The sequence below is a fragment of the Lissotriton vulgaris genome, chromosome 10, assembly GCF_964263255.1.
Source record: "Lissotriton vulgaris chromosome 10, aLisVul1.2, whole genome shotgun sequence".
Classification (NCBI taxonomy): Eukaryota; Metazoa; Chordata; class Amphibia; order Caudata; family Salamandridae; genus Lissotriton; species Lissotriton vulgaris.
Window position 1 is genome coordinate 419,187,149 of NC_141698.1, and position 20,829 is coordinate 419,207,977.

Consider the following 20,829-nt stretch of genomic DNA (forward strand, 5'->3'; position numbering starts at 1 on the left):
TAGTAATCTAACACACACATGCCATTGTAATGGCATGTGTGTGCCCCTGAAAGTTCAAGTTTAGGAAGCAAGATAAATAAACAAACTGATGACAGCTGTGTGGAGTGCAGGCACATTTTTGTGGAAGCATACCACTTCTGCCCAATCAAAACATGCGCTCTTGACTTCCAATATGAGGATGGGGCCAAAGCCCCTCTCCTGGTGATTCTGACTTAATTGTCCGGTGACAGCTGCTTTCAAGACAGACCATAAAAGAGACAGAAAGAAGCATTCTGTCAAGAGTGGCCGTATTGCACTTTTTGCAGAGATTTGTGAATGTTTGAGCTATTAAAGTGGAAAAAAAAGTGTGTTTTGCATACAATCTACAGAATTGATGCTTCCAGATGATGGTGTATTATTCATTCTTCTTCATCACATTTCTTCCATGCTTCTTTTCACAGTTAGGAAAGTACACGTTTTCTGCACATTCTGTTGCCTTGGCTGTTGACTAGTGGTGGTTTTGAGCACTTCCCATTACCTCAGAATGTGTTTCTTTGCCACATGATTATGGACTACTACTGGGGGCTATGATGTTGCTAAAAGCCCTGAACCCGAGTTAAAGGATTAAGCCGCAGATGAAGCCTTGAACAACCATTATAGCCTGAGACATAAAGGCTGTCATGCTTTTAGAAAATTACATTCACTGAGGTTAGGATGTTCTAAATAAAGAAGTGAGAAACAGAAATAAAAACTTTGAAACGTTAGAACAGAAGGTATATATATTAGCCATTATTAGCCCCGAATCACTCTATTGTCACCAGGGGAGTTTACAACATTCCAGGCTGTAACGTAGCCTTAGCGCCTGACCCAGCGTGATCTACTGGCCATTTGTTGTGTGGGTATTTATTCTTTTGACTGTTTTGTAAGCTCAGCATGCACTTGCTATTCTTAGAACACATGTAATTGTTGTATTTTGACGCACGCATGGAGTGTACACGGCTGAGGCTTCGAACAGCGTTGATTAGTCGTTTAGATGCTGAGCCTGGAGGTTGCTCCATGTCATGGGTGGACGAATAAAGAACTCCTTAAATTACCTTAATGCTGGTCCTGGCATCTTTGTAATACCTGTCGGTGAGCGGGAGTGTCCACCCACTGATCATCGCAACCCAAGCGGCAAAGTCTGATATTGCCAACTGCCCGATGACGAGTGTGTGACCGAAACGAGGTCATGGAGGTTGACCCGATCTTGTCTCTCTGAATAGTAGAGACAGAGCGGCACTGGTATTCCAGGCACAGCGGGTGGGCACCCGGTCAAGAAAGCAGATGTGTCGTGAACAACAAGGAAAGTTCAGGAGGATGTTCACTAAATCACATGACGTGTGACGGCAATGCGGCGGCCATATTGCGATTGGCAAGGAAAGATTAGAGTTGTTTAAGGCAATACAACTTGAGGAAAATCGACGCGGCGGCCATATTGTGGTTAGCCATGAATGTTTAGTACCATTCATTATTTTTAATCCCCAGTTTATTTGAATATGGCTAAATCCCATTTGGTGACACAACCTCCACCATTTCTTAGTAAACCAGCAAACCGGCAATAATTTGGCCCGAGTGGTTTAGACTATTTGAGAAACACTTAGTGGTATTACGCTGTAGGTTATAGTCCAGGATGCAAGTTTGCAATGCTATTTGGTTGCTTAGGGTAAGCGGCATAGAGAATTTTTGACAGTATTGCACCAATTCCACCGCCTCAAGGTCAGTCTGGGGACAGACAATGGAATGTGTATTTAGAAGCTGTAGAAAGATTAAAGAAACAATTCGCGGATTAACCTAATATTATGCTGGAGAGGCATAACTTCTACAAAAGGAAACAAATGGAAGATAAAAAGGTGGAAGAATGTATTTCAGCTTTGGGGGTACTTGCTACTATGTGTGGATTTGGCCCGATATCAGATGTCTACATCATACACCAGTTTGTTTTTAACTGCACGTCCAGAAAATTAAAAGAAACAAGGCTTTTCCGCTGTAAAAACCTGTAGTTAGCGGAAGTGATTAATTTGGCTACAAGCATTGAAAGGTCTGCGATTTCTACTAAAGCCATGTATGGGGAGTCTGAGAGCAATGTTCTCATGGTGGCTACTTTGCTTTAGAACCAAGGCGACGTCTTGTGTGCTGTCAACATGAAAGGGAAAAATTTGAAGTTCACGCAGAAAAAGATGTAACATTTTTGTTTCACATGTGGTTCAAAGAACAATTTTAGCAATTTTGCAGGTTGTCCAGCCATCACAAATGTTGCTATCCTGTAACAACACGGGTCATTTTCAAGGCGGCTGCAGAAGTAATAAAAAAACCTGTGAGCAGTGTAGAGACAGAAATTGGTGCATGTTCTAATTCTATTAGTAATATTTTGTTAACGATCAATAGTATAGAGAACTCCAAAGTAGTGAAGGGACCTCTGTGCACTGCAGTCATTAATAATGTATCATTACAAGTCATGGCAGACTCAGGTTCTCCTATAACCATCTTGAGGGATACAAAATGTTATGAATTCTGGGGAGAGAAGTTTTCTTTGATCAAATCTGATGTGAACTCAAAAGCATTTGGGGAAAAGGATATAGATATGGTGGGGTATTTTGTGTCTAGAGTGCAATGTTTAGTAAGAGAAACTGAAACAAAAGTGTACATATCAAACAAAGGAAAGAATATTATTCGATGTAGAGTTCTGGCACAAATGGGACTGTATTTAGTTCCGGGAGATGAGAAACCAGTCAAGGTGGGAGATTTACCAGTTTGCCATGTGGAATGTGTGGATGGGTCAGTCAAGGACATCCTGTCAAAGTTTCAATCAGTATTCAGTGAGAAAGTGGGGTTAGTAAAAGGGCATGGAACATCATAGAAAGTTGGTACTGGGCGCTCAACAAGTAACTCGTAAGGTTTGTTCTGTACCTCTAAGCGTCAGAGAGGAATTGAAGAAAACCCTACAAGATTTGTGTTCTCAAGCCGTCCAATCACCTACTGATTCCTTACGTTGGGTGGCTCCCATAGTCGTTGCTCGGAAAAAGTCTGGCGAGATTAGACTTTGCGTGGACTTAAGAGCACTCAATACGAATTTCATCATTGACTGCCACCCACTTCCCAGGATCCATGAATTACTTAAAATCTAGGGGATGCCAAGTGAATTTCTATAAAAGACCTGATGTCAGCTTACCACCAGGTGGCATTGTCAACTGAATCTCAAGATCTTGCCACGTTTGTTACCCTTTTTGGCGCCTATAAGTTTCAACGGCTGCCCTTCGGACTAGCGTCTGCGGGCAGCTTGTTTCAGAAACGTATGGATATATTATTTTGCAATACAAAGGGGATGCAAGCATATCTTGAATACATTTTGATAAATGCAAAAACTTTGGAGGAACATAATGTTATTTTAAAGGATGTTTTGTCTATTTTAAAGTCTAGGGACATGACTGTTATAGCTGACAAATGCAAATTTGGGGTGCAAGAGTTGAAATATGTAGGGCACACTGTGTGCTGCAATGGTGTAAAGCCTAAATAATCAGTTGTGAGAGCTATAAAAGATGCGAAGGCTCCTACTGATAAGGATACCTTATGATCTTTTCTTGGACTGGCAGAGTACTACGCCAGATTTGTGACAAATTATGCACAGACAGTGGAACCTTTGCATACTCTTCTCAAGAAGGGACAGAGTTTCAAATGGTCAAATGAGTTGGAGTAAGTATTTACAAAAGTGAAAGATGTCATTATTTCGTCTTAGTTATTACATGCATTCCACGAAGACTGTGTCTCATAATAGTAGACGCCAGTATCCATGGTCTTGGAGCAGTACTTAGTCCGAAGGTAAATAGGTGTGAGCAAACAGTGGCCTTCACATCAAGGTCGCTTAAACCGTTTGAAAGACAATATAGCACAATAGAGTGAGAGGCTCTAGCATGCTTGTGGGCTGTACAGAAATTCAGAATGTATATTTTGGGGTGTAGATTTATACTTGTCACGGACCACAAACCATTGGTGTATATTTTTAGTAAAGTCAATAGCAGCCAGACTCGCAAGAAGATTACTTTCGAAATTATAAGAGTATACCTTTACAGTTTAACACATTTCAGGGGGAAGGAACTTTAGGGCTGACTGCCTATCAAGAATGCTGATGGAGGGGGAGGAGCCAAGATTACGACCGGAGCAGATGTGTGAGCTCCCGGCTCCGCCAGCCCTTGAGCCCTTTGTTCTTATCCTGCCTGATATCCTGCTCATTTCACCGGCTGCCAGATTGGGGACTGCGCGCTGACTTCACCCATGTTCCTCCGACACCTCAGCCCGGTCGGACTGCGGAGATAGACCGTTGCCCGGCCCTACGCCATGACTCCGGTGTGAATCGATGCCGGACTTAGACGGAGCGGAGACGGCCGGCCTGCCTGCAGGACACCCACAGTCTGTGCGGAGCTGCTTCTTCTCGATCGCGGCCCGCGGCACATTGCTTGTCTTGAACTGCTGGACGCTGAGGCTACATTGGCTTGGAAGGTGGACTATACTAAGCGACCGGCTCCTTTGTTAAGGACTGGGTGAGGGCTGCCTAGACTCCATTGCGGGATGTGCCCGGACTCGGTGGACCGCCCGTTTGCCCTGATTGCCTGTTCAGGCCGGCGGGGGCCCCTTGCTGGCGACGCTGGGCTACAACTGGTTGCAATGGAAGAAGGGGCAACTGCTGACTCCTGTCGCACCCCCCCACGTTCTGGCGACCGGCTTTGGGGAGCTGAGGATATTCCCGGTGACCCACGGGACAGAGGGGACTGCCCACCCTCGCCCCGTGCCTGCGGCACCGTGGCCGGACCGGGGTCTGCACTGGCTATGCCCACATCTGTCCCAGCCACAGACGGACCGCAGCCTACCCTATCCTACGGCGATCTCCTGTCTGCCCTTGGCGAACTGAGATCAGCGCTGCTTCACAGCTCCCACAGGCTGTGCAAGAAACTTGACGACATAGCCTTGGATTTGGAGCTGATGCGGAGGGACTGCTCCCAGCAACAGTTGTACTATCCCCTGCTGGTGCCTGAGGTTGCTACTGTGTTGCCGAGCGATTTCAGCGGTGGAGAGACCCGTGACGACTGGACTGGTGCCTGTGGAAGACCGCTTACCGACTCTGCCAGTGCTACATTGTCTCCACACTCGGGGACTGATTCTTTGTATTCGCTTTCACTATTAACAATGAGGCTGCCGGCTAGGCGGCTTCAGGCTCCCTTCAAGACTCTCTCGTTGAAGCCTCCGTTTTTTCCCCTGATGTCCTTGTGCTATCGTACCAACTTGGAGACTCTTTTGGCTGTGCTTACTGCACTGTTGGGTATTTGGCACCGACCATTTTGTATTTACGAATCTCCTCTTCCATCCTTGCGCCCATTTTGTTTCTCTGCTGTGGAGAGGGGTGGCATTCATCAAGGGCTGGGTTCAGGGGGGCATCCGAGATCGGGCCAGGGTTAGGCGGGTTCCTCGTTGTATTGCTTTCTTGCCTGGCGGGGATTGGGTTTAGAACGCTATATGTAGTGGCTGCACGGATCACACGTATAATGTAGATTGTTTTCCCCCGTCTGTCTCTGTTACTGTTAGTGATTGCTTTGCTTTACATTAAAGGCATCCTTCGTGTTATTGCGACCTTTGTCAATGGCACAGTCGGCGCCATATACTGGCTATCCTGATAAATTGTGAGCTATCGGCTCCGCCACATTCTCTTTGGTGCCTGTCTGCTTGTCATAGAAGTTTATTGGGACAGGGGGACTGTTTGTTTAGGGTAGCGTCCATTTTGCTCTCCTTTGTCTACGCGCTACTTGAGGCGGCCATCTTGTTCCTTTGTTCCGAATGGGGCGGGCTTCTGTCGGGCATCATGGTGTAGCGGTCGCTTGCGACCTGATTAGGGCTGGAGGTCTCCGGGGGTTAACTCTTGTTGGACTGGCTGGTGCGATTTCGGATTGGGCCGCCTCTCTGGCGAATGTTGTAGTCGTGGCTCCCCACATTTGTTCTGCTACTGCTGTCTATCCTGGTACTCTTGCACGTGGGGTGGAGCTGTACATATCCTGTTGTTTATCCTTATAGACGGGGTGGTCATTCATGTACTGACTCGGGGACCTGGGTGCACCTGATTCAACTCCCCTTCTGGTATTGTGCTTCTCGATATTATTGTTTCACTCGGTGTAGGGGTTACAAATGGCTGGGGGACCGAGAGTTCTGTTATTGTGAGGGCTCCTCCCCGTCTCCTTCTTCTTTTTGGGAGTGGTAGAATAGCTTGTCCTTTTCTTCCTCCCTATATTTCAAGAGTGAAAAATCTTCTATTTTCTTATCGTTTCCTTCTCTTCTCTTCTATTCTTGGTCTATATTTCGGGGTCTTTAATGGGCGACAGGCACTTTGCCGGGGGGGGTAGGCCGTATCCTCCGGATTGATGTAGGGTGGGGGGGTAGATTTAGTTTTCCTTATTTAGTTTCTATGGGCCTTATTTTTCTAAACTTCTGCGCTTTCTTGTCCTGTTTTCTGTTCTGGGTCTGTGATAGGGGTTAGTAGGGAGTGGGTGGCGCTGTGGGTGGTACGTAAATGCGGACTGAAGCTCCTGTTGTTTTGCACTGTACTGCCATATTGACGGGGTGTTCATCACTACTGTTGTTTCTTATTGATGCTGCCTGCTCATGTTGTGAAGCTAATGTACGGACTCAGTTCTCCTTGATTCTATTCTTCACTGATTTATATTTAGATCAAAAATTTTTTAAATTTAACCTTCAATGCTCCTTCTCCTTGGCGACATGATTCCATTCAGTGTAACTGCTATTAATTGTTGCTATATTGCCTGATGCCGCTGGGGAACCGCATTGCTTGCACCTGTGCTTAAAGTATTGTGGCCGGCCTGACGGTTGTAGGCCCGTATTTGTTCCCTTTTTCATGCACAATAAAGGTTTTCAAAAAATTAAAAAAAAAAAAAAAAGAATGCTGATGGACGTGGATGATGAGGATGATGCTTTGGTGGATGACATCGAGTGTGTATCGGGGGTAGATGCCGTGACAGAGTATGAATCAGTCATATCTAAGGAAATGTGGATGGAGTCATGCAAGTGTGACTAGCTTTTCCCACAGGTATGTGAGTATATCACACATAATTGGCCTGATCCAAGATGCTTGAGCTGTGATTTAAGGGTGTTCGCACAGGTAGCAGACAAACTGTCTGTAGAAAACAAAATTGTTTGATGTGGGGACAGGTTTCTACCACCTACCGGCCTCTTCGTCATAATCATAAATAAAGCACATGAAGGACTCCTCGGTTCCACAAAGACCGCGATGACTGTAAAACAACATTATTGGTGGCCAGCAATGGACAGTCAGATTAAGTAATTAATAGACAGGTGCTCAGAATACCTCTTGTCAGACAAGCATTGGAGGATGGTTCAAACTCCTTTACATCCCACACATTTCCAGATGCAGCATGGTAAAGGTGGGGTTTGGATTTTTCGGGCCCTTATTCCTTACTAGGCCCAGACATGAAGCATTTAATTTTAGCACTAGATTACTTTTCTTAGTGGATGTACTACAGTTTTGTGGAGGTACCTGACAATCATACGACTATAAAGTTCCTAAGCAAAATATTTGTTTTAGAAGGAGCCCCCAAAGTCATAGTCACAGACAACACCACACATTTTGTATCACTAAAGATGTGCAAGTTTTCAAGTTCAAGGGATATTAAGCACTTGAAGGTCGCCTTATACTCACCTAGTCCGAACGGCCTAGTAGAAAGAGGAAGCAAGGTCACGAAGGAGGGGATTCAAACTGTAGTGGCTGCTGGCTTGAATGTTAAAGAGTTCATTGAGCGCAAACTGTGGAGCTATAATACCTCTCCACATTGTACCACAGAAGTGACTCCTTTTGCCATGTTGAGAGGCAGGGAGGGGCAAACTCCCTTATTCCCATCATGTTTGAGTAGCATGTCAAGCCAGGACAAACCTGGGGTAGATGAAGTGACTGCAAGGGTGGTGGAGAAACAGGCTGCCATGAAAGATAGATTCAATTTAAGGTGCTACCCAGATTAAGAAGATCTGGTAGCCGGCAACTGGGTTTTGATTAAGAAACCTCTCAGAGTGAAAAAAGGGTAGTCCAAGTTCTCTATGCCAGAGCAGGTGAGTAAAGTGAGTAAAGGGGCTGCATTCATGGACGCAAAGGTTGCTGGAACAAGAGGCAACTTGTAAAAGTGACACCTGAGCAGGCGTCACTTATGCGTCAAAGAAGGCAGTGGAGGAACAAGAGCCGGGACCAAATCCTACTGCTAGTAGAGTGGGGCATTCAGGGTGCGGGCGCATTAGAAGGGCACCAAAAAGGTTTGACGGTTTCATTAGGTATTAAAGTGGAACTCATATTTTGTATATCGTACATTCATTGACTGTAAGGATTTGTGTTTCACTTCTTGTATGTTCAGTTTGTGTTGTATTAGGGGGGAAGGTGTTGTGTGGTTATTTATTCTTTTGACTCTTTTGTAAGCGCGGTGTGCACGCGCTATTCTTCGAACACATGTAATTGTTGTATCTTGACTCGTGCAGGGAGCGGACACCGACTGAGGGTTCGAACGACGTTGATTAGTCGTTTGGACGCTGAGCCTGGAGGTCGCTTCATGTCATGGGTGGACGAATAAGGAAATCCTTAACTTACCTTAACGCTGATCCTGGCATCTTTGTAATACCATTAAAGGCCTGCTCCAGCACTCAGCTCTGGCCTTTAACAAGGGAGTGGACTTTTGATGGCCGATAGAACCTGTGTAAAGTTGGTGGTGATCCAAATGAGTCCAGGACAACGTTTACATCCAAAGAAAGGTTTATTCCAAGTTAGGTTTCCAACACAGGAGGAGCGCCTCATCAGCCAGGAGTCCAAGAAGCAACTGAAGTACCACAACGCACACCTGGCTTCTGAAGGCTCCCCACATTCAAAAGAATACATACATACATTCCGACCTGCATGCACGAGCTTAGCGCGAGTGCATTACATTATAAGCACGAGTACATCACACTACATCACCTTCCCCCTTATGCAAAACACAAAGGAAAAGCCAAATTAAAAAGCAATGAATTTATTAAACCTCGCAGGGGGTTTTCTGATACGGCCACTGCGACTACAAGATGGAATTGCAGGGGTAACTGTAGGACCTAGCAATTCGGAGTTCCAAGAAGTTTCAATGCGTCACCAGGAGATCGAGATTCCAGGAGAATGTCCAGCGATGAAGGTTCCGATGGAATGGCAGAGAAGAAGAACTTCACGTTCAGGAATCCCTCCACGGAAAATCCGGTAAGCGCGCAATTTGAAATGTGCTAGCGCTTCTCACGCGAAGACCCAAAGTTATAGAATCGAGGCAGCAATCAGCAATCGTAAACCAAAGGCAGTAGTGATAAAGTCAAAGGGAGAACAGGAAACAACCTCCGACAACTGCAAAGAGTCTCTCAAGACCAGCGATAAATTAAGATTTCACCCAAAAAAATTCCGCTCCTCACGTTGGTGAAAATCTTGGCAAAATGAACATATCCGTATGAACATCCAGCAGTGTAGTCACCCAGAGCCACAATCTAGAGTTGTCACGAAGATTCTCCAAACGCCAAATTAAAAAAAATAAGAAAAAATCATCTTAGCGTGGGTTGGTGAAGGAAACAATCCCGATCGTCGCCAATATGTAAAGTTGGTGGTGATCCAAATGAGTCCAGGACAACGTTTACATCCAAAGAAAGGTTTATTCCAAGTTAGGTTTCCAACACAGGAGGAGCGCCTCATCAGCCAGGAGTCCAAGAAGCAACTGAAGTACCACAACGGACACCTGGCTTCTGAAGGCTCCCCACATTCAAAAGAATACATACATACATTCCGGTCGCATGCAAGCATGCGACCTGCATGCACGAGCTTAGCGCGAGTGCATTACATTATAAGCACGAGTACATCACACTACAACCTGCTAGGAGGGCTCTAAGGCTATTTTGAACATTCAGCGCTAGAGGGCAGAATATTCTAATTTCTAAAAACAAAGGCCTCTTGGAGCCCGAGGGGTTTAAATCCCCTCTGGCTCAGAGAGGCCTTTGTTCACAGCAGCAGCTGTGAACAAAAACAATATTGGAATGTTGCTCTGCGAACTTCTACCTGCTCGTAGAAGCCCGGAGCACTCCATTGTATTCAATGGAGTGCTCTACATTCCAATGCTCTAATCTGTGTTAAGAAATTCTCTGTGCTGCAGTCTGTATTAAAGAAGGAGCTGTTTCAATAATATTAATGTCTTGTGCCAGGATTCCTCTTCCCACCGAAATACCCTCATCTTGATGATTGTTTCTCCAGAGTAAAGTGACATTCACAAAACTTCTTGGACCCTTAGTCCAAGAGGAATTTCGTTCTACCTCAGAGTCCTGATTGACCAGGCTATCCTCTAATGGTAAATACAGTAACCAAGTGATTGATCAGCCTAGGATTTGACTATAGATAGACCAAAATTTGAAACGATGAATTGTTGATTGATAGGCCATTGGGGAATTGTGAGATTTCCCGACAGATGTTGCCCTTTGAAAGGCTGGGAGTGTTGTGGTGAAGTTACTCTCATTCCAAAATTTGCCTAATAACTGACAGATTTTGACCCTGCAAAATCATCCATTATAGCAGTTACACAGGCCTGATGTACTAGCTCCATAATGTTCAAAGTTGTTAGATATTGGACTCACTTTTCATGTTGTGGTCAGTTAGGTCTTTCATGTGGAATACACAATGTCTTCAGTTGAAAGGGACGTGAATAAGGACCAGTTGAACCTTTTGGTGATACCCAAACAGTTCCATATGCCTTGTAGAACTTCAGAATTTGGGTATTGCTTAGCAAAACATTTTGAAAGACTGTCTATTAATGCAATATCATGCTTCCGCAGTGAAGATGCTAATCGTTCAGGTTAGTGTATTGCAACTTTATAAAAAATGTTTGAGTCGATGACTGCATTTAGTAAAGATGACAGCATTTATGGTGCTTTTCATTAAAACAAAAACTTGACACTAAAGAATGGGGCTGCTCTTCATGTTTGAGTTTGAGTTAAAATTATTTCTAAAGCGCGCGTACACCTGGCGGTTTCATGGCGCTACAGTTTACTGAGGCCTCGAAGGGCGGGGAGGAAGGGGGACATGGGAGAAATTATTGTGGAAAGGCTTGTAAAAATAGAAAGGTTTTTAGTGCCTTTCTGAAGTGAGAATATTGGGTAGAGGATCTGAGGTGAGCCGGAAGGGAATTCCAAAAGGTGGGGGCGAGTGTGGAGAATTTTGAGCCTCCCCATTTTTTACGCCGAAAGAGGGAAACTATCAGCAGGTGTTGAGAAGATGAGCGCAGTTCCCTAGCGGGGGCATAGGCTTTAATCTCCGAGGAGATAAAAGCGGGGGCAGAGCCTAGCTGAGCCTGGAAAGTGATGCAACCCACCTAGAACTGGGAGCGTTCGCGGATGGGGAGCCAGTGCAAGGATTTTAGGAGAGGGGTGACGTGATGGGATTTGGCCAGATTGTAAACTAGGCGGGCGGCTTGGTTCTGAACCAGCTGCAGTCGTCGTACGTTGTAGGCGGGCATGCCGCAGTATAGGGCATTGCCATAGTCTAAACGAGAGACAACCATAGCTAGTATAATTAGTTTTAGGGCAGTGAAGGAGAAGAAGCTGGAGACCTTGCGGATAGTGCGGAGTGAAAGAAAGGAAGAGGAAACCACTGAGCTCACCTGGGAGTGCAGAGTGAGTTGATCGTTGAGCTTGATACTGAGCGTTTTGACGGAGGAGGAGGGGGACGAAGGGGGACCGAGGGAGGGGGGCCAAAAGAGGGGGGACCAGGGACTGGTACAACCACCTGTCAAAACCAGTTCCGTTTAATCTGGGTTTAGTTTCAGGTGGTTGTAATTCATCCAGTCCCGGATGAAGATCATAGTGGATTGGAAATTAGACTTAGAGTCAGGGGACTGAGATAGGGAGAATATAAGCTGGAGGTCATCCGCATAGTTGCATACGGAGACCTCCATTTGCTGAAGAGTAAAGATGAGAGGGGCTATGTACAGATTGAATATTAGTGGGGAAAGAGTGGAGCCCTGAGGGACCCCAAATAAAACCTTCCGCGGTTCAGCCGAGAAGTCGCCCAGGTGCACCGCTTGGGTGCGGTCTCTTAGGAAGGAAGACAGCCAGACCAAGGCCGAGCCACCGCCCCCAGCCGCCCTGACACGGGAAAGTAAGATGGAGTGGTCCACCGTGTCAAAGGTGGCGGAAAGGTCGAGGAGGACCAAGGCCTGGAGGAGGTTGGTGTCCAATCCTTCTCTAAGGTTGTCAAGGACCGATAACACTATAGACTCGGTGGAGTGAGCGGGGCGAAATCCGGCCTGACGGGGGGCTAATACTCGGTTTTCTTCCACGTAGGTGGTGAGTACTCTGGTCACATGTCGCTCCAGTACTTTCCCTAAGAAGGGTAGTAGAGAGATGGGACGATAGTTGACGGGAGCAGAGGGGTCAGCGCCAGGTTTCTTAAGAATGGGAGGAATTATAGCTGTTTTGAGAGTTGGGGTAACAACGCCCTGAGACAGGGAGCTGTTGAGAAAGGTAAGCGGGGGTGGCGCGCAGGTCGTGAAGATGTGCCTGAGAATGTGGGCAGGACACGGGTCAAGTGGGGACCCTGATTTGACCAAAGGGAGAAGGGAAAGAAAGGATTCTTCTGTTAGGAGAGGGAATGAGTCGAGACGAGCCTCTGGAGGAGGGCGGGAGGGATTAAGGAAAGAGGGAGAGGGGGGGGGATATTGGCTTTTATTTTTGCGATTTTATCCAAGAAATAGGTGTTCAAGGAGTCGCATAAAGACTGTGACGGGGGAGGTTTGAGGGTGCTTCTGTCAGAGTAAGCGAGCTTATGGACAATAGAGAACATTTTTCTGGACTGGTTCTCGGCGGCTAAGATTTTCGAGGAGAAGTAATCCGTTTTGGTGTTCAAGATAGTTTTTTTATATTGCGACAGGAGGGAGTTGTACTGGGCTTTGAGGATGGGACAGTACTGTCGTCTCCAGGCTCGTTCGGCGTGGCGGACTGTAAGTTTTAGAGCCTTCAGTTCCTCGTTGAACCAGCGGTTGGAATCGTTCGTACGTCTGGAGGAAACTCGCCTAAGAGGGGCGATGGAGTCACAGCCTGATAGAAGCCAGGAATTGATGGAGTGTGCTTGTGGAGACCAAGTAAATCTGGGCTGGAGGAGGAGAGAGAGGTGGCTAGTGAGGCCGCATCCACCCGGCCCCAGGAGCGTGCCCAGATGTTTTTGGGAAGCGAGGGCTTGGTGGGTGGGCCAAGTTGTAAAGAGAAGGAAATCAGGGAGTGGTCGGACCAGGAGCAGGGGGAAATGGATAGGGACGCAATGGGACAGTTGAGGGACCAGATCTGGTCGAGGATGTGGCCCTGAATGTGAGTAGGGGAGAGGACATGAGAGTTGAAATTGAGAGATCGAAGAGTATCGGAGAATTCTTTGGAGGTGGAGCCTTCTGCTGGGTCGGAGGGCCAAAAGTTGAAGTCACCTAGCACCATGATGGAGGAGTTGTTGACCGCTAGGGTGGCCACAAGCTCTTGAAACCCAGCAAGGAAGACTTGAGAGGGTTGGAGTGGGACGGTACATAAGTAAACAGGTAAGAGGTACATTAAGGGAAAGTGAACGGACAACTAAGAAATCTGAAGTGCCGATAGGGGGAAAATGAAGAGGCTGAAAGGGGAGTTCTTTGCGGGCGATCAGAGCGACGCCCCCGCCCGATTTGCCAGATGGCCGGTCAGTGCGGAGAGCGTAGTAAGTGGCAGGAAGAGCTGCTAATAGGGAAGTGAGGGAGCTATCACGGAACCAGGTCTGTGTAAGGAATAAGAAATCAGGTTTGTACAGATCGAATAGAACAGAGAGTTCATGATAATGCTTGACTGCAGAGCGCGTGTTGAGATAGTAAATGGAGAGAGAAGTGGGTTTGGGTCCAGCAGGGGAATCGGAGCGAGAAGTGGGGGGGAGAGGGGAGAGGTGGGGCGGAGCGGGGAGAGAAGGAGAAGGGGTTGAGGCAGGCAGTCCCAAACTATTAATATAGTTGGTCACGGAGGCGTCAATCGGCCACGGGCCTTGGAGTCCATATAGTTGCGCCGATGAGTATTGTCGCAGTCGGGCGTAGTGGGGTGGCCCTAGGCCCGTTCGGTCGCGGGCGGTCGCAGACGGGCTTGCCTTAGGCTCGCAATCGTCGCGCCCGCTGCGCGATCGATAAAGGCACATGATTTATAGTGGGCGAGGAGGCTGTGGGGGGCGTAGCCTCTGTAAAGGGGCGTGGCCTTGGCGCTCGCCGGAGTGGCGTCAAGAGGTGAAATTGATCGGTGCCCTACCGCAGCAGCGTTAAGTCGGCTGCGCGGGGAACATGGATCAGATGGTGAGTGAATTTAAAATAGCTAAGTACACAGGTAAAAACGAACAGTTTCAATATTTTAAAAACATTAAGTCGCGCTCCCGGCTTCCGCCTCAGGAGGTTTCAGTTAGACTGGGCAGACGCTTGTATTCAGCACCCTTTTATGCGCGGCGGTGGGGGGCGTGGCCTCTGTAAAGGGGCGTGGCCTCGGCGCTCGCCAGAGTGGGTCAAGAGGTGAAATTGATCGGTGTCTTACCGCAGCAGCGTTAAGTCGGCTGCGCGGGGAACATGGATCAGATGGTGAGTGAATTTAAAATAGCTAAGTACACAGGTGAAAAACGAACAGTTTCAATATTTTAAAAAACATCAAGTCGCGCTCCCGGCTTCCGCCTCAGGAGGTTTCAGTTAGACTGGCCTCAATGTATTATATATATGTATTATTTCATCTTCTGATTTTAATTGATATTATCTCTTAAATGGAGTTAACATTTGGTAGATGCCAAATACTTGTTTTGTTTAGAAAGTCAGGTCACGTTTGCTGAGATCTTTGAGTTTATGTGTCTTTCTTTATGTATGATTGTTGCGTGGGTGAATGAATATGACGAAAACCAAGCTGAGATAAAGAGGGCTTTATTGAGCTCAATACACGTCTCCTCCTTGACGCCAGTCTCTGATGGATACATGGGAGTAGTGGTCTGCTGGGCGGACGTCCTTCCTCTCCCAGTCTCGCTCTGGATCTTCTCCCTCCTTGTCTGTTGTCTGGTTCCCGTGGGCTCCGTGATAAGGCAGTGGGAAACACAAAGTAAAGAAACTGACGTGAGGGGTCGGTTTGGCTTTAGCCCAAAAAGGGGAGGGTAGTGATGGGACACCATAGCAACCGTGACACTCTTCTAAAGTATATGAAGATGTGAAAAGTGCTCAGGAAAAGGAGTAGATGGGTGGAAAACAGGGGGGGTGGAGAAAACGACTTCGGCTTCAACTGGTTTAGCCTTTCCCTCCTCCCAATCCAACACGTGAAGCATTTGCCTACCTGTGAAAGCCACACTCCTCCTGGAGCATGGCTGGGCGAGTCGCGGGGTCGTTGGCCTCCTGGTTCTCCCTGGCTTCCTAATGACACTGCCACAAGGTCCGCTTCCTCCTCCTACGCTCCACTTCCTCCGTAGAATACAACTCTATCTTCACACGCCTTGTCTTCCGCACGGGTGTAGCAACACATCCCATTCCGGGAATCTCCCTTCCTTATTGCTCCGAAAGTCATGACGTCGACCAAGGGCGAGGTCTCGCGGTTTGGGAAACCCCAATCAGAGAGACCTTCCTCCTGCTTGTCGACAAGGCCAGGGTGGATGCCGGGATGTGTCGTCCATTCCTCCTGTCAGCGAAAAACAAGAGGGAAAGAGAGGGGTGTAGCGGCCCACCAGTCCACACTGTCCATGCGTTTCCCGTTTGACGGCCCCAGCCTGCCACAATGATTCAAAAGATTGGCTGGTTTTGAACCATAAAATGATGTAGTTTATCATTATTCTCTGTTGAGGAGGGTTAACTGTTGTTATTTGCCTGTGCAGACATTATACATCCAGGCGGAAGGCAGGGGAATGTAAAGAAGACCAAATTAACGACGTAGATTGGAAGTTTTGTTTTATTATATAACCCCAGTGAGGAAAATTGTAGCCGCAACTGTTCCTGCTCCTGATCCCCTCCTCTCCAACCATCCCACATTGAACCCCCATGCGCCATTCCCACCGCAGACTGGACCAAACCAACACCACACTTCTTCCTCCCTTAGCAACAAAAATCCAGAAACTCAACAACATAATAAGAAACAAGGTACAAGGGAAGAAAAAAAATACTTCTTATAGCCAAGGTAATTCAATTGATGGTGAACAAGTATGAAATACCAAGGTTAGTAAATAAGTATGGCATACTCATGATTAACAACCTGAAATAGAAAAGATGGTACAAAAGTGTAGCATGCCATACACATCAATATTGCCTCAATTACCCCACCACTCCAACAACAAAATCATCCAACTTTCCAGGTATGTGCAGTTTCCTGTTATCACACGATGAGAGCGAGAGATTGCAAGACAATTTGCACTCTCACAGAGTCATCAGTCACACACAAAAAGCAACAGGAATGTTTCCGCAAATAGATCAGTTAAGAATTAATTTATCCTTTCATTAAACCTCTTGGATAGCCAAAGATATTGGAGTAGACGGATCACTCACTTGATTGTGACATGCTTCATCATCTGCGCCTAGCCACACACCCTGGTAGGATGGTGCCACCAGGGTGGACTCAACCAAAGATAGAATGGGAGTTCTTAGATAAATCAAAATTGGATAAGAAGGGATCCAGAAGAGAAGTATATCAGGTATACCCAACAATTCCTTTCATTCACAGTTACCTGGTGTTTGGTAAAAACATTCTTGAGGTTCCAGGGGCTGAAACATGTTGGCAAAAACAGCATGTTTAGTTGAACAATTGCATTGAACAAAAAACCTCAATATTTTTTTAACCATACCCTAAGTATCCTGTAAATAAAAGGAATGGTTGAATGCCTTTCTTTAAGAATGGCAAGCACTTTGAGTCCACAATCATGTTCTTGCCTGTCTCGCCCCGTGACTAGTGTTTTGTCAAGGAAAAAAATGACCTCTTTTAAATCCTTGAATAGTTGAAACATCAATCGCTGGATTACAGCAGCAGCTGATGCGAATCTGAAAGGCATCTGATTGAATTAGCAACATTCATAGGGTGTTATGAAGGCAGTTTGCTGTTTTCTATTGGGGTGCAAAGGAATCTGGTGGTATGCAGCATTTAGGTCTAGTGAGGTGAACCAATGTACTGCTTTAGTCATCACCAGCATTTTACTTATCATAAGTTAATAGAAACGTGTCCCCTTGAATGTTAATATTCAAATCATGGAGGTCAATGCATAACCTAATATTACCATTGGCTTTTTCCATTACAACTAAGGGAGCCAACCACTCACTGAACTTAACTCAATGCTCTCAGTGATGCAATTTTCCACCATAATGTCCAAAACTATCTTGAAGTCCCTCACACTCAACGGGTTGTTCCTTATTTACGCGACACAGGTGTTTAGTTGTCTTTTAGAATTATTTTATGTTGGAAACCCTTCAAAACTCCCACTTTGCCAGGAAAGGCATTTGGAAATCGATCACAAAAGGACTGTATAAATTTATCAGTACATTCTGGCAGTAGCATTTAATTATGGTCTTTGGTGTTCAGTGTGATGCCAAGTTTCCCTTGATCTATCCACTGCCCCAGTACCAAAGGATCTTTCTCAGCCGCTTCCCTGCCTTTAAATTCAAATTTCAATTTATAGTAGCCCACCATAGGTATCAAATTACTAGTAAACCTCACAGGGTGGACATCTAATAGGTATAAAGTAACCCAAACTACGTGATTGACAGTTGTATCAGGTGATCCTGAATCTGCAACAATTTCAACAGGAATACCACCTAAAACAGTAGAGCAGGAAGGTTTCCTTTGTTTCGCAATTTAAACCGAATATATCATAATCAATGCATAAGACACATTGTACATCACCCTTGTTAGAAATTGAGTTTCTAGTTGCCAGGGTATGGACCCTGTGCAAGCAGGAACCAAAAATCCTAGCCAGGGTAAGTCAGTAACACACTTTAAATTAACCTGTGTTCACTCTCTGGTAAGACACCGAGCAGTCAGTCTTAACCCAAGAGGCAATGTTTAAAGTATTTGCACAACACTTCAAACAGTAAAACTGTGTAAAGACCATGAAAAGGCTCCACACCAGTTTAGATAAAATGCTTCTATTTTTATCAACAAGAATCCAATAAGTAGAAGCCAAGATATGACTTTTTAAAGAATAAAGGTTTTTATAGTGCTGAGAAACAGCAACAACCGGGGCTATCTGGTAGCACTTGACAGGGGCAAATCCAAAAGTTCAGGCCGACCACAACTGAGCGCAGGACTGATACAAGGACTAGCCTTGGCCCACTGAACAGTACCTTGGATGTGTTGACGTGGAAGGCAATGCATGGAGCAAATGAAGCAATGCGTTGCTGTCGATCCTGCAGAAGTAGATGATGCATCGGTTCCGTGTTGCACAAAGTCAAAGATGCGTCGAGAGTCAAGATGTGATGACATTGGGGTGATGCATCGTTGTCGAACCACTGAGCTATAGGCGATGTGAGAAGCTCAAAGTGACGCATTAGTGCCAAGCCACGCAAAGTTGGAGATTCGCTGGACACTGGGGACAATGTGTCTTGAAATCGGCGATGCGGTGTCTGTGGTTCATGCAGCAGTGGCAATGAAACAGTGTCGAGAGAAATGCGCCGGTTCCGATCAGCGCAAAGTCATTGATGCATGGATTTTCTTAGTTGCAGCACTTGGTACTCAATTCCAAGGACCCAGGACTGGATTGGCACCACTTGGCAGAGCTGGACTCAAAGCAGACAGAGGCCAGGTGCTGGTTGCAGGATAAAGAAAGAAGTCTTTGATATCCCTGAGACTTAGAAAAACAGGAGGCAAACAGACAAGCCCTGGAGATACTTTGGTTGTGGGATATAGAGATGCAGGTTTCGTCCTTCTCACTTCCAGGCAAGAGGCAGCAGGCCAACACAGCAAAGCAGTTCTCCAAAGTGGCAGTCCATCCAGCCGCACTGCAGTCCTTCTTGGTAGAATGTCCTCAGTTCCAAATGTGTTCTGATCTTGTGGTGTCAGATGTCCAGTACTTATACCTAGTTGGGCCTTTGAAGTGGGGAGATATCAAAGAGATTCTTTTAAGTGCACAGAGTCCCTCTCTTTATTGCCCTGGCTCCAGACCCACTACAGGGGTTATGTGACCTTTTGTGTGGAGACAGGAAACACCACTGTCAGGTGTGAGGGTCAGCTCCTCCCTCCTATCCTGCTTGGGATGACCTATCAGCATGCAGATAGCAACTCAGTCACACCTATCCTTGCTTTAAATGTGGCTACCTAGAGGGAATGCCAGCTGTCACCCACCCCTGACGTATTTCAGAGACAGGCAGAAGGCACCAAATGGTTACATTGAGAAAAGGCCAACTTTCTAAAAGTGACATTTTCAGAATTGCAATTTAAAACAAACTCCCCATCAGTTGTATTTTTAAATTGTGTTTCTAGAGACACCACATTTGGGGGGAGTCTCATCTCTTTGCAATGGGAAATTACACTCATAATATGTAATAAGGCAATCCCAATGTAATAGGCCTTTCAGTAGCTTAACACAATTTTTAGAGTATTTCACTATCTAGACATGTAAAACTTGAAAGTGCATGTCCCATTTTTTTTAAAATAACCTCACCCTGCCCATGGGCTGTCCAGGGCCTACCTCAGGGGTGACCTATATGTAATAAAAAGGAAGGTTTGAGCCTGGTAAGTTGGTTAACTTTCCAGGTTGACATGGCAGTTTAAAGCTGCATACACAAGCTCTGCTGTGGCAGGCCTGAGACATGTTTAAAGAACTACTTAAGTGAGTGGCACAATCAGTGCTGCAGACACACCAGTAGCATTTTATTAACAGGCCACATGTAGTGTACTTTACTAGGGACTTATAGGTAAATCAAATATGTCAATTGTGGATAAACCAATGTTACCTTGTTTTAAGTAAAGAGCACATGCACTTTAGGACTGGTTAGTAGTGGTAAAGTGCCCAAATTCCTAAAGCCAGCAAAGATAAAATCAGCAAAAAAAGTTGTAAAAAAAGTCAGAAGGCAAAAAGTCAGGGGAAACCACCCCAAGGATGCCAAGTCTAACAACCTTCCTATGCTCTAGACAAATCAGTTTGTCATTTATTTCACAGAAGAGGTTGGCTTTTCCTTACAACACACTCTAGCTTAATGGCCTATAATGCCGCAATTGGAGCAATGTTGTTTCATCGCAGGTCAGCACTTATCAAATGCCAAGTGTTCTTTGCTTCTACAACAGTAGCAGATCCTAGAATTTCGTAAGCCATTAACTTCCTGTTTGGAATGGTTCAAATTCTTCATCTTGGATCAGTTCCTAAAATCCTCCATAGCTTTCTTGCACTCTTTAGTGCAGGTTTTAGTTGCCTTAGCTACATCAACTTTCTCATTCTTCCCTGCTTGAGTCAAGGCTGCCATTGCACAATGCTTAGGAAGTTCAGCCTTCTTCGCTATGGCTATTGCTTCTTTTAAAGTTGTTTTTCCATTAGCCCAAAGCCTTTCTTGGACATTAGAGTCTTTGGTATACATGGTATTGCTCATTTTAAGTCTATGACAAAATCGTCAATAGACTCTTGAGCTTTTTGATGCCTTTGAAATAAATGATATCTGTCAACTGAGATGCATATTGAAGGTGTAAAGTAAATATTCAAATCCTGTAAAGACATCTGTATCGTTTGCAGCTCTTTGTTTTTTCCCACCTGGTCGTACAATATTAGTCTCTCAGGACCCAGAGTGT

At 45.9% G+C, this 20,829-nt stretch overlaps 1 protein-coding gene across 3 annotated transcripts in view; it reads left to right on the forward strand.

The window, feature by feature from the left end:
- ABAT (4-aminobutyrate aminotransferase) overlaps positions 1-20,829 on the forward strand; it is a 712,333-nt gene that overhangs the window by 76,394 nt on the left and 615,110 nt on the right. The window lies entirely within an intron of this gene.